General features: G+C 41.7%; 1 long non-coding RNA gene across 1 annotated transcript; it reads left to right on the forward strand.

Annotated features, from left to right (window-relative positions):
• Positions 1 to 6,903: 6,903 nt before the first annotated feature.
• LOC144771805 (uncharacterized) lies at positions 6,904 to 14,259 on the forward strand. Its single transcript, XR_013599485.1, has 3 exons — positions 6,904 to 7,038; positions 13,982 to 14,086; positions 14,178 to 14,259. It is a non-coding gene; the product is annotated as an uncharacterized LOC144771805 (long non-coding RNA).
• The last annotated feature ends 480 nt before the right edge of the window (positions 14,260 to 14,739 follow it).

Here is a 14,739-nt window from a genome sequence, read left to right on the forward strand (position 1 = left end):
TATTGTCTGTAAGGCAACCACACTCATTCAATAGATTTAGTGAAGATATGGAGTGAAAGGAGTTTAGAGGCCAAAAAAAGCAGCCACCCACGTCTTGAGTCGTGGAATGAACACAGCAAATTTAAAGCATTAGAGGAAAGAGACAAACTGAAGACATTGGAATAGAAGCCCACTAAACATTTGAAGTGCACTAATGGCCTACTGTGTTGAGAGATAAACCTGTCAGATGGACTATTTAAGAGGTCCTGAGTTGAGTCTTTTGGAGAGATCTCCAAGTAGAAAAAACCTGTTTCTTCACCCCAGTAAAGTTGCACCTTCATCGGATCAGCTGTGGCAATTGGTCTCTGTACCTAGGTGACTGGAAATCAGAATTTTAAGTAGCAAAACTTTATAGTGGTAATCTTCTTTTTCCTTAGCCCTTCACCTGAGGCTCCTTGGCTTCACTGGGGCCTTTAGGGCTTAGTTCAGAAAAGGCTTTGTGCAGGGTTTAGTTGTGACTAGGCAACTGATCATCCAGGGAAAAGTGCATTTTCTGTTTGTTTTGTCCCTGTAGCCAGACAAGAGGTCAATGCACTTCTATGTCTTGGGTACAGGAGGGAGCAGTTCCAGTCCTCCAGAGCTCCTTTCGGGGTTACAGCAAGCAGGGTTTAATCCTCTTATGATCTTCTGCAGGTTCAGAAAGTATTATGAGGATGAATCCTGGGAATGCCCCAATTATGCCTTTCACCAGCAAGTGGGTGGGATTGATTCCTGGGCCCTCCCTAACCAATGGGGTAAAGTTCCCAGGGCCAACCCTACCCACTTTTCAGCAGTTTAGGTTTGCCGTGCAGCAAACAATCCCACAGTGCCCCTCACTCTCAAAATCCAAGATGGGGAAACATTTCTCCCCTTGTGCACAGCCTGTTTTTCCCCTCAAAAGTGATCCCAGGGAAATGAGTGGCTACCTCCTATGTAGTTACTTACAACTGGCTCAGGGATAGCTTTCAAAATGGTTTTAGGACCAGGCTCCATCGGGAAACAAAGGTTTTGCCTCCACTAAGTTTCACCTTATATGTACTATGGGTGGACATAATTTGTGGAGTTTGATTCCATGCAAAATTACATTAAGATGCTGGCAGATTCCATAGAAGTCTGTGACAGGGTGTAGTGGCCATTTTGCTCTGTTATCACTGCTCAAAATGCACACTTGCGTCCAAAAATGGATAAGGGGATAGTAAGGCCGTGTGAGAAATTGGGTTGCTGGTTGACTGGAGTGGGAGTCCTGGTCAAGCAACAGCCACAATCCTTTGCAGCATGAACCACAAAAGTCACTAATTTAACTGGTGCTTAACTCTGGGTAGCTTGCCGCAAAATGTTATAATACATGCAAAAAGCAGTCAGGCTTAACTTAGAGGAAATGTGTAAAGTGTTTATGCAGCACACAAACAGTAATAAAGGGAAAACAAAACATAAGAAAAATCCCACACCAATTCAGAATAACAGAGTAAATTTTATTAAATTATTTGACGAAAAAAAACGATCAAAAATTAAATTAGTAAAACTGGAATTAGAAATGTTTAAACTTTTTAGTACAAACTAGTGCCTAAAATGTCAAAGCGCCAACTGCAGACATCTAGTTCTGCGAAATCGGGTCAAAGGCGAAAAGTTTGGCTCTCTGTGATAGAGCAAAGTTCAGATACAAAAGGTGGATTAGACTCAGACAGCGCTTACCTTTAGACTTAGAAACATTTTTGAGAAAAATAATCTCAAAAGGGAAAGTTTAGTCGGGCAATGAAGCACGCAGAGTTTGAGGAGGGAGCATTGTCATCAAGGAGCCTTGGCTCGAAGCCACGATGCAGGATTCTGCTTTTGGACTTAGTCTCATTTTTGTGTGTCAAGATTTTCCAGCGGGTCGAGGCAGAGGGCTGTAGCCGCAGACATTACAATGAGATCGGATAACCCTTTGGCAAAGGACTGCTGAACAGGATTTGCTTCTGTGGAGAAGAACGTAGTAGGAGAAGTTACAAAGTCAATATGACTGGCGATGCTCCTTGGGCGGATAGGCATGCAGGTTGGTCCAAGTCTCCTCCTGGTTCTCAGAGCAGTTTTTCGCCAAAATGTTCCAAGTCACCCATTTTGGATTTTGGCTATCTGGACACCTTCAGCATCACTTCCAAGGTGCAAGGACTGATAAGGCAACACTTGGAGGGTTAGAACTCACTGTGGATGGAATCAGGTGTGGATCCAAGGTGAAGGGAGCCTTTTGTGCCCCTGAGGTTCAGATCAGGAGGCCAGCAAACTAGGCCTTTGGAGTTACTGGTATCGTGGGTTGAAGTTGCAAGTCCAATTGTGCTTCCCCAGGCAAGAGGGCAGAAGGGGAGAAAGGCAGCAGTTCAGAAAGGTAGCAGTCTAGCAGAGTGACAGACCTTTCAGCACAACAGCAGTCATTCTTGCTGGCAGAGTATCCACAGGTCCTGAAGTGTACTGAAGAGTTGGTGTCCGATGTCCTATTTGTGCACTCTGGTGCCTACTTCTGGATGGTGAGAGAAGCATTTAGATAGGATCTTTGAAGTGCATGGAATTTCCTGACTCCCCTGTCCTGGCTTCAAGCTGGATACAGGGTCAATGTGGAGGTGATAGGGTCTTTGTGTGAAAGCAGAGCACTTCCTATTCCATTGCATGTAGGGCTGTGCTCAGCTTCTCCCCCATCCTGCTAGCAGATGACCCATTCAGGCCTATTTAATCCCTCTATTGTTTGACTGTTTAGGAGGAGTTCACTAAGTCTATCTGCCAGTTACAGCCAGTCATGTGACCAAAAATAGGTTGCAGATACAAAAGGGCTAAGGGCAGGAAAATTCCAATGTTCTAAAAGTGGCATTTTCAAAATTTTAATTAAATTCCAGACTTTACCATTAAATAGGGTTTTTATTACAATTCCAAAGACATCAAACGTGACATATCTTCCTGCTCCCAATTGGAAATTACAGGTTATTAAAGGTAATAGTGAATATCCAATGTTATTCTATGGGAGGGTTAGGCTTTACAGTAGTGATAAACAAATTTAGGAAGTTCCATTATCAATTTCAATTACAATGGCCTCTGCCTAATGGGCTACCTGGACCTACTTTAGGGGTGACATTTGAAATAAAAGGGGGCTTAGGGCTTGGCAAATGAGTTTTATTGCCAAGTAAACATGGCAGTTAGAAACTGCATTCGGGCTACAACGGCAGGCCTGGGACATGCTTTAAGGTGCCCCTTAAGTGGGTGGAAAAATAAGTGCTGTAGGTACACTGGTGGTACAAAAGGGGGTGGTGATGGACGGAGCATCTGAATCAATCAAACACTCACACCCAGTCAAAAGATCTGGGTTTAATCCATCACCGTTCTTTAGACCACTCTGCCACCCCAGTTCAGACATGGCTATATGCAAATCAGTCTGACATTGTCCCTCATGGGAACAGTCCAGCCCGAACTGCCAAGCCATGTCTTCCCTGGACCGGAAACAAGCTTCCGAGGACCGGTTTCTGGCATTCCAGCCGTCTTCAGCCCGGCTTGCTTGAATCCAGTGGCAAAGTGAGCAAGGGACTTACGTCTGAGCATACCCTGCCACACTTATGGCGGCCAAAAGCGGTACAAAAAGGGGTGGTGATGGACGGAGCATCTGAATCAATCAAACACTCACACCCAGTCAAAAGATCTGGGTTTAATCCATCACCGTTATTTAGCCCACTCTGCCACCCCAGTTCAGCCATGGCTATATGCAAATCAGTCTGACATTGTCCCTCATGGGAACAGTCCAGCCCGAACTGCCAAGCCATGTCTTCCCTGGACCGGAAATAAGCTTCCGAGGACCGGTTTCTGGCATTCCAGCCGTCTTCAGCCCGGCTTGCTTGAATCCAGTGGCAAAGTGAGCAAGGGACTTACGTCTGAGCATACCCTGCCACACTTATGGCGGCCAAAAGCGGTACAAAAAGGGGTGGTGATGGACGGAGCATCTGAATCAATCAAACACTCACACCCAGTCAAAAGATCTGGGTTTAATCCATCACCGTTATTTAGCCCACTCTGCCACCCCAGTTCAGCCATGGCTATATGCAAATCAGTCTGACATTGTGCCTCATGGGAACAGTCCAGCCCGAACTGCCAAGCCATGTCTTCCCTGCACCGAAACAAGCTTCCGAGGACCGGTTTCTGGCATTCCAGCCGTCTTCAGCCCGGCTTGCTTGAATCCAGTGGCAAAGTGAGCAAGGGACTCACGTCTGAGCATACCCTGCCACACTTATGGCGGCCAAAAGCGGTACAAAAGGGGGTGGTGATGGACAGAGCATCTGAATCAATCAAACACTCACACCCAGTCAAAAGATCTGGGTTTAATCCATCACCGTTCTTTAGCCCACTCTGCCACCCCAGTTCAGACATGGCTATATGCAAATCAGTCTGACCCTGTGCCTCATGGGAACAGTCCAGCCCGAACTGCCAAGCCATGTCTTCCCTGGACCGGAAACAAGCTTCCGAGGACCGGTTTCTGGCATTCCAGCCGTCTTCAGCCCGGCTTGCTTAAATCCAGTGGCAAAGTGAGCAAGAGACTCAAGTCTGAGCATAACCTGCCACACTTATTGTGGCCAAAAGCGGTACAAAATGGGGTGGTGATGGACGGAGCATCTGAATCAATCAAACACTCACACCCAGTCAAAAGATCTGGGTTTAGTCCATCACTGTTCTTTAGCCCACTCTGCCACCCCAGTTCAGACATGGCTATATGCAAATCAGTCTGACCCTGTGCCTCATGGGAACAGTCCAGCCCGAACTGCCAATCCATGTCTTCCCTGGACCGGAAACAAGCTTCCGAGGACCAGTTTCTGGCATTCCAGCCGTCTTTAGCCCAGCTTGCTTGAATCCAGTGGCAAAGTGAGCAAGGGACTCACGTCTGAGCTTACCCTGCCACACTTATGGCAGCCAAAAGCGGTACAAAAGGGGTAGCATTTAATGTACAGACTCCACTGCGTATCACTTGGTACCAATACATTCTCTGCAGTGATGACAAATTTTAATCACTGCTGAGTATATAAGGACACCGAGTGGTATACATTTGTTTCTAAACTTTAGTAACCACTGCATATCACTCAATGCTCGCCCCTTACATACTCTGCAGGGATTACAACTTTTAATCACTGCAGAGTATGCAAAGGCACTGCATGGAATATGCAGTGGTTTCTAAAGTTGCGAAACCAACGCATAATTCTTAATTCCGATGGTGGAGCGGCAAAATCTTAATTTATCAATAATTCAGCATTACAAGAGTAATGCATAATTACTAAAATTCCTCTGATTCCGTCGGTGGAATTAAAAATTCTACCCAGGCCTAATATTTACTTGTGAAAGGACAGGCCCATTACAAGTTAATTGAGTTCTTGGAACCACCCTAACTGGTCTTCCTGCTAGGGGAAGTAAAATGCCTCCCCATGCCCAGGCCATTGTCGCTACTCTAAAAGCAGTTTTTACCTCTCATTTGAGCCAAGCGCTGGCAGACCAGCTGTCATTAAGCTAATGCTAATTAGCATACTGGAGTTTCAGGCAGTTAGAAGATAACTCTGAAAGCTAATTTTCCTAAATGTTCATGAACAATCTGGCGATACTATCAAATGTGACTCTGTGGATTGTACAATAGATGCTGCAGTTCATAGGTGCCATTTAACGGCTAGGATCAGGGTACATTTGGTACACCACATACTAGGGACTTGTAGGCAAGTTTAAAAAGTCAACTGCAGTAAGCCTTTTTACTGCTTACAGGTGGATTACAGGCACTTAACTCCTGTTTGGCAGTGGTAAAGTGCCAGGAGTTCTATGTCCAGCAAAAATAGGGTCCAGAAAAAGTAGACAATGCAGAAAAGTTTGATTTGCTGCGTGCCCCTGTCCCATGTAGGCCTGAATAGAATTGAAGGAACATTCTTCTCCTCTTGTGACTATTGAGGTGGGCTTAAATATTGTAGAGAAGGCACGGAGAAGATACAATGTCATTTGCATGCCAGCGGAATGACCATGTATCTCAGTGAATGATGAGCAGTTGGCACACACTACAGAAAGAAATTAAATTCTGCAACATTGATGAGGCCCATCTAGCATAAAATGAAGGGGCACCTTATGGACTATGTATGGTGGTATGTGAATGTACCTACAAGTTGCTAGAGGTGTTACGTGGATGGTTAAATGACCAGAAGAAGAAAGTGTGATAATATAATGTTATATCCCTTTCAGTTCTTAAAGGTGCTCCACTCGAAAAACAAAAAGATAAAGCTAAACATCACTAGACATTATTCCAATTTCCTAATAAATAATAGAGTTAATTAAGTTGAGTAAAACAAATATTGCAGATTGGGAGCTCTGGTCCATGGAGTTTCGGGAGCCTGGGAGGTCTGGGAGGACGGGTGGATCTGTAGGAGCACAGGTAGTCAAGTAGACCATGTATAGAACTTGGAGGACCAGAAATGGAGAAATGCATATACTAGAACAAAACCTGTAGGAAGGGAAGAAGGACCTAGAGCCAGAAAGTGCATTAGTTGATTTGTTTAGGGATCAGGGGAGTTAGAAATGAGACTGTCCGACTGTGTATATGCTTTGCATTTCTTTGTCATTTTGGACATGAGAGCCGGGTCCAAATTTGCTTAGAATGCAAAACAGCAACCTTTATCTTACCTCTGTTATAAGACAACCCTGTGTTACATATGCTGATGTGTCTGCCTGGTTATCGCGTGAATGAAATGCTTAATATTCAGTGGGCAACGTTTCAGAAATTAGGCTAGTATTTAAAAAGATTAACCATCCCGTTGGACCCAATGATTAGACAAGACACTGCCACATCTGATTTGAGTGTTTTCTATGATTATTTACAGTAAGTACATTTTTTGTTTTCCTAGACCCAAGATGCCAGAAGAAACGATTTTAGAAGAAGTGCTTTTAAAAAGATCACAACAGAAAAAGAAAACATCTCCAAATAATTACAAAAAACGTCTATTTGTACTGACGACCGAAAGGCTCACCTATTATGACTTTGCGAAGCAGGTGAGAAGACAATTTGACTGCATTTATTGACGATGCCTGTACCATTTCACCATGCTGATGTTATGCTAAACGCTTACAAAAGCCTGTACTGAAGGCTATGATGTAGAGTTAATAGTGTTTTTTGCATTTGTTAGTGTAGTAGAAAATCAATAAGACACAATGTCGTTTTTCTTAAAGGCATTATACATTTTATTTGCCACCCTCACTCCACTATGGATCCACAGCCGAACTTAAGAGAAACAATTAATGGAGAAGGCCAATTATCACCTTAAAGAAACCAGGGCAAATGTAGGAAGGAGTGATACAACACAGTGCAGCAACAACAGTTGGTACAATGTGTTACATCAAAAGAGCGAGAGCAGCACAGTACCATATCTACTAAGATATGTTAGTATTTCTCTTCCTCGCTAGGCTGGCACATTTTTTATGCCTTTTGATGAGTTCTAAATTCACAATCTTGTAACATAGTGCAAGGATGCATGTGTAATGCATCCCATAGCGGAGGCCCACAGGTGACGGGTGCCCAGTTAGATGCTCCCAAAGTCCCATTCCGCCTTCCTTTACATGGCGGTCGGACCGCCATGTAAAGGCAGAGGGAAAAGGGACGTTGTAACCCCTACGGCGGTGCATCTGCACACACTGCCCCCATTATAGACTCCAACAGATGCTCCGACAGGCTCCTTGAGTCTGTCAGCGTGTCGGTCAGTCTCTCAGCCTCCTGCACACTGAAAGAACTCAACATTATGCTGTGGTTGAACCGCAGCCTCCGATGTCGGATGGACCGCCCAACATCATAACTGGACCCCTATTTGTTTTAATTTCCCAATACGATACTGAAAGGTTTGTTGTACACAAATGTAAGCTCATATATGGGCTGCACATCCAATGATCGCTGCTTAAACATGTCATCAATATGTGGTAAACACCATCACTGGAATCCTGCAGATAACAGTGTGCAAAATACTGGAGGTGAATTTATTGTGACTTAAATGCAACAAATATAGATCGTGGTTCTACTTTACCATATTTAAACAATGGAGCAATTAGAGATGTTGCCTTAAAATAAAGATCAAAATCAGGATAAAAAATGAAAGAAACAGCCAACCATTGAAGAAATGAGGGTATAAAGTCCATTGGAAATAGAAGGCATTGTTGGTCCCCCTCATACCATCAATAAAACAGAAGTGGGTAGCCCGTAGAAACCTCAAGGTACGAATTAGTAAAAAACTTGAACAACTGAATTAAAACATCAACAAACTTGAACTAATTTGTGGGAAAATGGTGAAAAACATTTGGAAGAAAAATAGGCAGCGATGGAGGCATTAGGGCATAAGTAGGGAGAGAGGTACTCAATTATGGTTAAGAGCAGCTGTGCCTATATATGTTCAGAGGTAGCTCTTGTTAGAGTATAGGTACCAACTGATATACTAGGGTATAGAAATGTATCCCCTGAATATGGAATCAATTATATTGATGGAAGAGAATATCGATGACAGAGTATCGAAAATAAAATATTGACAGCTAAGTAGTCTAGATTTTCTGTACCTAGCTCCATGTACACAAACCTAAGTAGTACATATATAACTTCAATATATGTAGATGTGGAGTTAGGAATAGTAAATCTATCTACACTTCCCAGTTTGCACTTTCCTTTCTATACTTTGTCCCTTGATATTCTGTCCTCAATATTAGTATGCCACAATATTGTTGGTTTTTGATATTCGGTAGTGCAATCGGGTTTAGGCTGGATAGAGGTGCTAAAATATGAGTGGATATTGCATATTACAGTAAGCTCCTGACTTGGAGGCTGGGTGTTCGGTGAGTGAAAGGTTAGGTGCGAAACATCTGAGGCTTTTATATGAAATTAACATTGAAAGATTTCTACTTAAAACTGATTTCCACTTGAAACCCGTTTTACAGCTCAACCTAAATGCAGCTGTTGTTGTCTGTTGTGGAGCACCCGTTCTCTACAATATTCATAGAATAAGTTTGGGGTCAGCCTCTTGCTCAACATTTCTTGTATGTCTCATTTCCCTGCTCCTTATTTGATGGAGTGCCCCCTTATGCTTGTCTGTCCAGAACCTGCAGCATTTCTTCTGGCCCATGTTTCTGTTTGATGACCTATTACGATCCACTGCTGACATGAACTGATGTATTTATTACCTTTCCTCACTATATTGAAGTTCCCAACTGCTGCTTTTTCTATTCATTTCTTATAAAATATTTTGGGGAGGATCTGATTGTTGCAAACTGCTACCGCTCCTCTTATTGGATCACACTCCAGTAAAAACGTTTTTTTCGGTTGACGCCTATTAAAGCACCATAGGATAAAAGTAACATCAGACTAATAAACAAACAATTCAGTAAATAGATTCAAAGCTAAGATTGTCCAAAGGGAGAAAGCCATAATCAAAGATATTTCATTTTTAGGTGTGAATAAAATCTGAATAAAACCGTTCACACTTAAAAACATAAATTTGAGGCTGATGCTGTATAGAAATCAAATTTTGTTAAAGATACATTTATTCTTGGGTTATGTTTAGTAGTTCATCGGGTGATGGTGTGCAATTGTAGCTAAAACGTCATTGTTACAGTTACAGTCAATTGTTTTGCTCAGCGTTTGAGTTCTGGCATTTGCGTGAGTGTTCTAATGCAAAAGGACCAGACTGAGAATACCACACAGACCCCCTATCTGACCTGCAGATGCGCAATGTTTGTTTATATTGTCTTGTTCGAAGGTGTCTGCACAAGGGGACAGTCCATCGTCTTCGCTGTTTAGTATCTGCAGGGTAAATAAAGAGTAAATCGGCATCTGTCTCCTGTGCTGTGCCACACACCAAGCAAACAGCACTACCCCTTGTGTGGGATCCCCATTTCCTGGTAAAAGCAGCGAGTAGCAGAGTCTCCAGCCTGAATTTGATGTATAAAGACCTAGTAAATGGCGGTTAAATTTGATCCAGGAAGCTTTCAAATATTAACTACATGTTTTGGTACAGCAAAGAATCAGTATGACTGACACTGGTGGTGGTTTCCAGTACCTTCCTCCATTTGTTTGTCCAGAAGCCCTCTCTGATCCCCTTTACGGAGGAGACAGAGATGCCCTCCAGGCATTGCCAAAGGTCTGGGGCCCCCATTGCAGTGAATAATTCCCTGATGCACCTAAGCCACGGCAAAGTATTGGCACACCTTGGGGTCAAATGAATATCCTTCAAACCATTTCTAAAACATTCCAGCTCTGGGACCAGCCATAATCTAAGCCAGTATAAAATTGGTTTCAGGCTCACTATAGCATCAATAGGGCGTATGTTTAAATCCACTCTGTAAAACACCTGGGGTGTGCATTGTGGGAGTCTAAGTGATGTTCTCAGAAACTTGTTTTTGGCAATACCCAATGGGTTAACATTGCTATAGCCACATAGTTCAGAGCCATAGGTAGCCAGTGCCACAGCTTGGGCTCTCTATATTTCAAACAGTGGGGACATAGGATGAAAAGATGTGTTCCTAGAAAACTTCAATGTGGCTGCTGCCCTGTAGGTAAGGGGTAATCTATTCTTGGTGACCTGGCAGTTCCAAGAGCTGGTGTTGGAGACGCGTATACCCAAATAATCAAAGTCTGAGACTCTCTCTAAATTGACTCCCCCTAGTCTGACTGTTCCTCGAAATTGCCTGTGTGGGTGGATAGCCATACATCTGGTTTTATCAGCATTTATTGCTAGCCCATTGGTACTACAAAATAAACTGAATCTTTCTAACTGTAATTCCAGGCATTTGGGGGTTTTTGACACCAGAAGGGTGTAATCAGCGAATAGTAATGCTGGGATTTTAACACCACCCAAGATCGGGTAGTCATCTACGCACCCCGTTAGGAATTCGATGCATCTGTTGATAAAAAGAAGAAAAAGTGTTGCAGCAAGGACGCAGCCTTGCCTTACACCCATATCTACAGAAATACGATCAGTTAATTCACCCTCTTGGCCCCATCTCACTTGGGCATTGTTTCCGGAGTGCGGTCTCAAGATTACTTCCAATAGTGGGACAGGGATTTCCATGTCCCTTAGGGCGGCCCAACATTTGTCTCTGGGACCATATCAAAGGCAGCCTTGAGGTCCACAAATGCTTTGTAAAGGCTACTACCATTAAAGTCTACCATTTTCCACCTCAGCATCAAGAACCTAAAGACCTGATCTTTGGTACTTATTTTAGTGCAGAACCCAGCCTGGAATGGGGACTGAATGTTATTGTCCTCCAACCACATGCTGAGGTGGTTCAGGACTTCTTTGCAAAAGATCTTCTGGGCTATATCTTGCAGGTTTATTGTCTGGTATTTAGCCGGGGCCACTCTTGCACCTTCTTTATATATGGGTACTAATATTGCTCCCTTCCAGGAATCAGGGTTGGTTGCGCACACAAATAATGGACTCCCTGAAAATTCTAGAAGTTCCTAGGACAGGGAAACAATTCTTACTGAAATAACATTCCTAAGCCATACGGAAATCAAGTCCTATACATAATGAGATAATAGCTACATAGGCTCAGTGTACTACAAAAATCAGTTAACAATATTTCATTTTATTCATACAAAATTAAAAAATCTGACATAAACAATCATGACGAAACATGAATAACATCATATACAATACCACATTATAAACATAAAAAGGATCAGTTGAACACAACCATAAAACAAATAACTAAAAATTATCAGAGACAAGATCAATATTCAAATGGTGTGAACCACGTGTGGCTACATTTTGTAGATGTTTGTAATTTTCTCTTCGCAAGTTTCGGTGTACGGGATGCCTTCTTGAGGAAGAGCCACATAGATGTCTGTACAAAAAAAACACATAAAATACATATAAGACAACAATGTACACTAAGTCAGTGTAGGGATATGGGCTTTACAATATACATATAAGAAGGTGAGCTCCAAACACACCAACAATAAAAATGATAATAATAACCAAAAAGGTTTATAAAATTAGAAAAGATTGGGTTTAGATGCATGGGTAATTTACTCACTTTCATATTTTTTGCATGGTAATCTTTTCTAATTTTATAAACCTTTTTTGTTATTATTATCATTTCTATTGTTGGTGTGTATGGAGCTCACCTTCTTATATGTATATTGTACAGCCCATATCCCTACACAGACACAGTGTACTTTGTTGCCTTATATATATTTTATGTGTTTTATCGTACAGACATCTATCTGGCTCTACCTGAAGAAGGCGTTCCGTACGCCGAGACGCGCGTAGAGAAAATTACAAACATCTACAAAATTTTGCCACACGTGGTTCACACCACTTGAATATTGATCTTGTCTTTGATCATTTTTAGTGATTTGTTTTATGGCTGTGTTTCAACTGATCAATTTCATGTATATAATGTTGTATTGTCTGTGATGTTATTCATGTTTCATCGTTATTGCTTATGTCAGATTTTTAAATTTTGTATGAATAAAATGAAATAGTTTTAACTGATTTTTGTAGTACACTGAGCCTATGTTGATATTATCTCATTATGAATAGGACTTGATTTCGGTATGGTCCCAAGTTGCTTAGGAATGTTATTTCAGTAAGAAGTCAGGGATGATTGCACCTGCTGCAATGGAATTACAAATGCAGTTTAAGTGCTGTGCTCAGATTTCAGGTAGAGATTTAAACAAATTCATGGGAATTCAATCTGGCCCAGGAGCCTTACCAGCTTTTAATTTATGAATGGCCTGTTGAGTTTCTCTAAATGTGAATACTATAGTTTCATTGGCGAGTCCTAGCCAGGACCAGGATTCATCTCGGCCCCTGTTTGGTTGATTTTTAGGCAAGGGCTCTTGGGTGGACGAGTCCTGCTTGGAGTAGGTTGGTTTACCCTTAGTTTAAAGCGATTTGCTCCGCCTAATTTTGGGCATTTGCTTCCAACCTCCTGCTCCCAGTGCCTTCAAATTTCCCACCTCTTGCCCCTTCTTCTCTTTGTTAGTTTCAAAAAATATTTTGGTAGGGGCCTGGCCGCTGCACACTTCTATTGGACAACCGAAATTCAGGCCTGTACTTTCTGCCCCCACTCCCTCTGCTGCCAGCATAACACCTTCAGCCCCGACTTTGTTTGTTAATATTTTTCATATTTATTTTGCTGGGACCTGGCAGCTACTGCCTCAAAAGCTTGCCTACCATTGCACAGCACTGTCTGAAAACTTTATATAATTTTTTTGAATTTACCATTTCCAGATGGACGCCAAATTGTAAAGGAAAAATCATTCAAAGATGGTAACTGTGCATGCACACAAATATGCTGTGGGAGTATTTAAATTGTTTTCCTTTCACTTTCAGAAAAATGCAGAAGTGTTGACCGTATAGGGAAAAAAGCATTGGCAAAGCCAGTAGGTTTCACTGTGAGTACTATCGGCTTTGCCAATGTTTGTTGATTTTTGATCCTGTTATTCATTAGATTGTTCTTCAAATTTTATATAATTCAAAGTTTTGGCTATAAACATATTGTCTTTTCAATATGAACCATATTTCTTCAAGTTTTTCTACATTGCTTATTAAGTAAAATGTTTACCTATATCCTGCATATGTACATGTATGAACGTAGTGGTACTTTTTCAGGTGAGCACTATATTGATTCAAGATAGTTCACAAGGAGGCAGATTAAATATGTACTTAGTAGCGTGGCAAAAACGATATTTGAGATATGAGTCTTCAAAGTCTCTCTAATTCTAATTTGAGCTCCTGCAAACGCCCACACCCCAGGGGAGGAGTCCCATTTCCAGTTGACACTGTGGTTTTGAATACTATGAAACTGAAGGTCAAAACTCCATCCAACCAATAATCATCAAGAAAGGGTTTCTCACTGCTTTATGATCCACAAACAACAATTGGAAAATATATCATTTGCTCTGTGCTTTATGATGGCAAAAAATGTGTTAATTCTGAATTTGATATTTTAGAAAAAAGGAAAGAAGAAAGGATCTATTGATATCAAGGATATACAATGTGTGGCAACAGTAAATCTTGTGGAACAGACTCCCATAGAGAGGCAATATCCCTTCCAGGTATAGTACAAGATACTGAAAACACATTTTTTCTACCTATTCTATGTATTAGTGAGAAAAATATTGGTGTTAAAATACATATTCTTTTCAGATCATATATGGGGATTGCTTTCTGTATATCTTCTCAGAGAATGAAGAGAGCCGAAGCAAATGGCTGATCACACTGCAACAAAGTAAGCTTACATTAACATTAGAGAAATCAAAAAAATGAGGAATAACTTTGGTTCACCAGTGGTTATGATAGCCAGCACTATGTTTTGAAGTTAGAACAACCACTTTGTAAATTGCTAAATGCTGATTTTGTGTTATTAAGTGATTGTATTTTGCTTGGTGGGGCTGTGATATCTGTCCACAGACCTGTAAACAATGTTCTTCTTTCAGTGTACGTGTGCCAACAATTCTCAGCTGTAATACAAAATTCATATAGCAACTCTACTGTATTATAAAGAATGATAGCTGGGCAGTTGTTAATAATTGCATTGTTATTCACTAACGAATGATAAAGGATATCACTTGAAATACAGTAGTGATACATTCCATGTTATATACAACTTTTTGTACTCACCTAAAATGGGGCAGTGCCTGCTTCAGCACTGCCTTAAGGATTATGATTCATGTTTGAGACAGCCTTTGAATGGCGGTCCAACCGCCAC

Source organism: Lissotriton helveticus, chromosome 8 (assembly GCF_964261635.1).
Source record: "Lissotriton helveticus chromosome 8, aLisHel1.1, whole genome shotgun sequence".
NCBI lineage: Eukaryota > Metazoa > Chordata > Amphibia > Caudata > Salamandridae > Lissotriton > Lissotriton helveticus.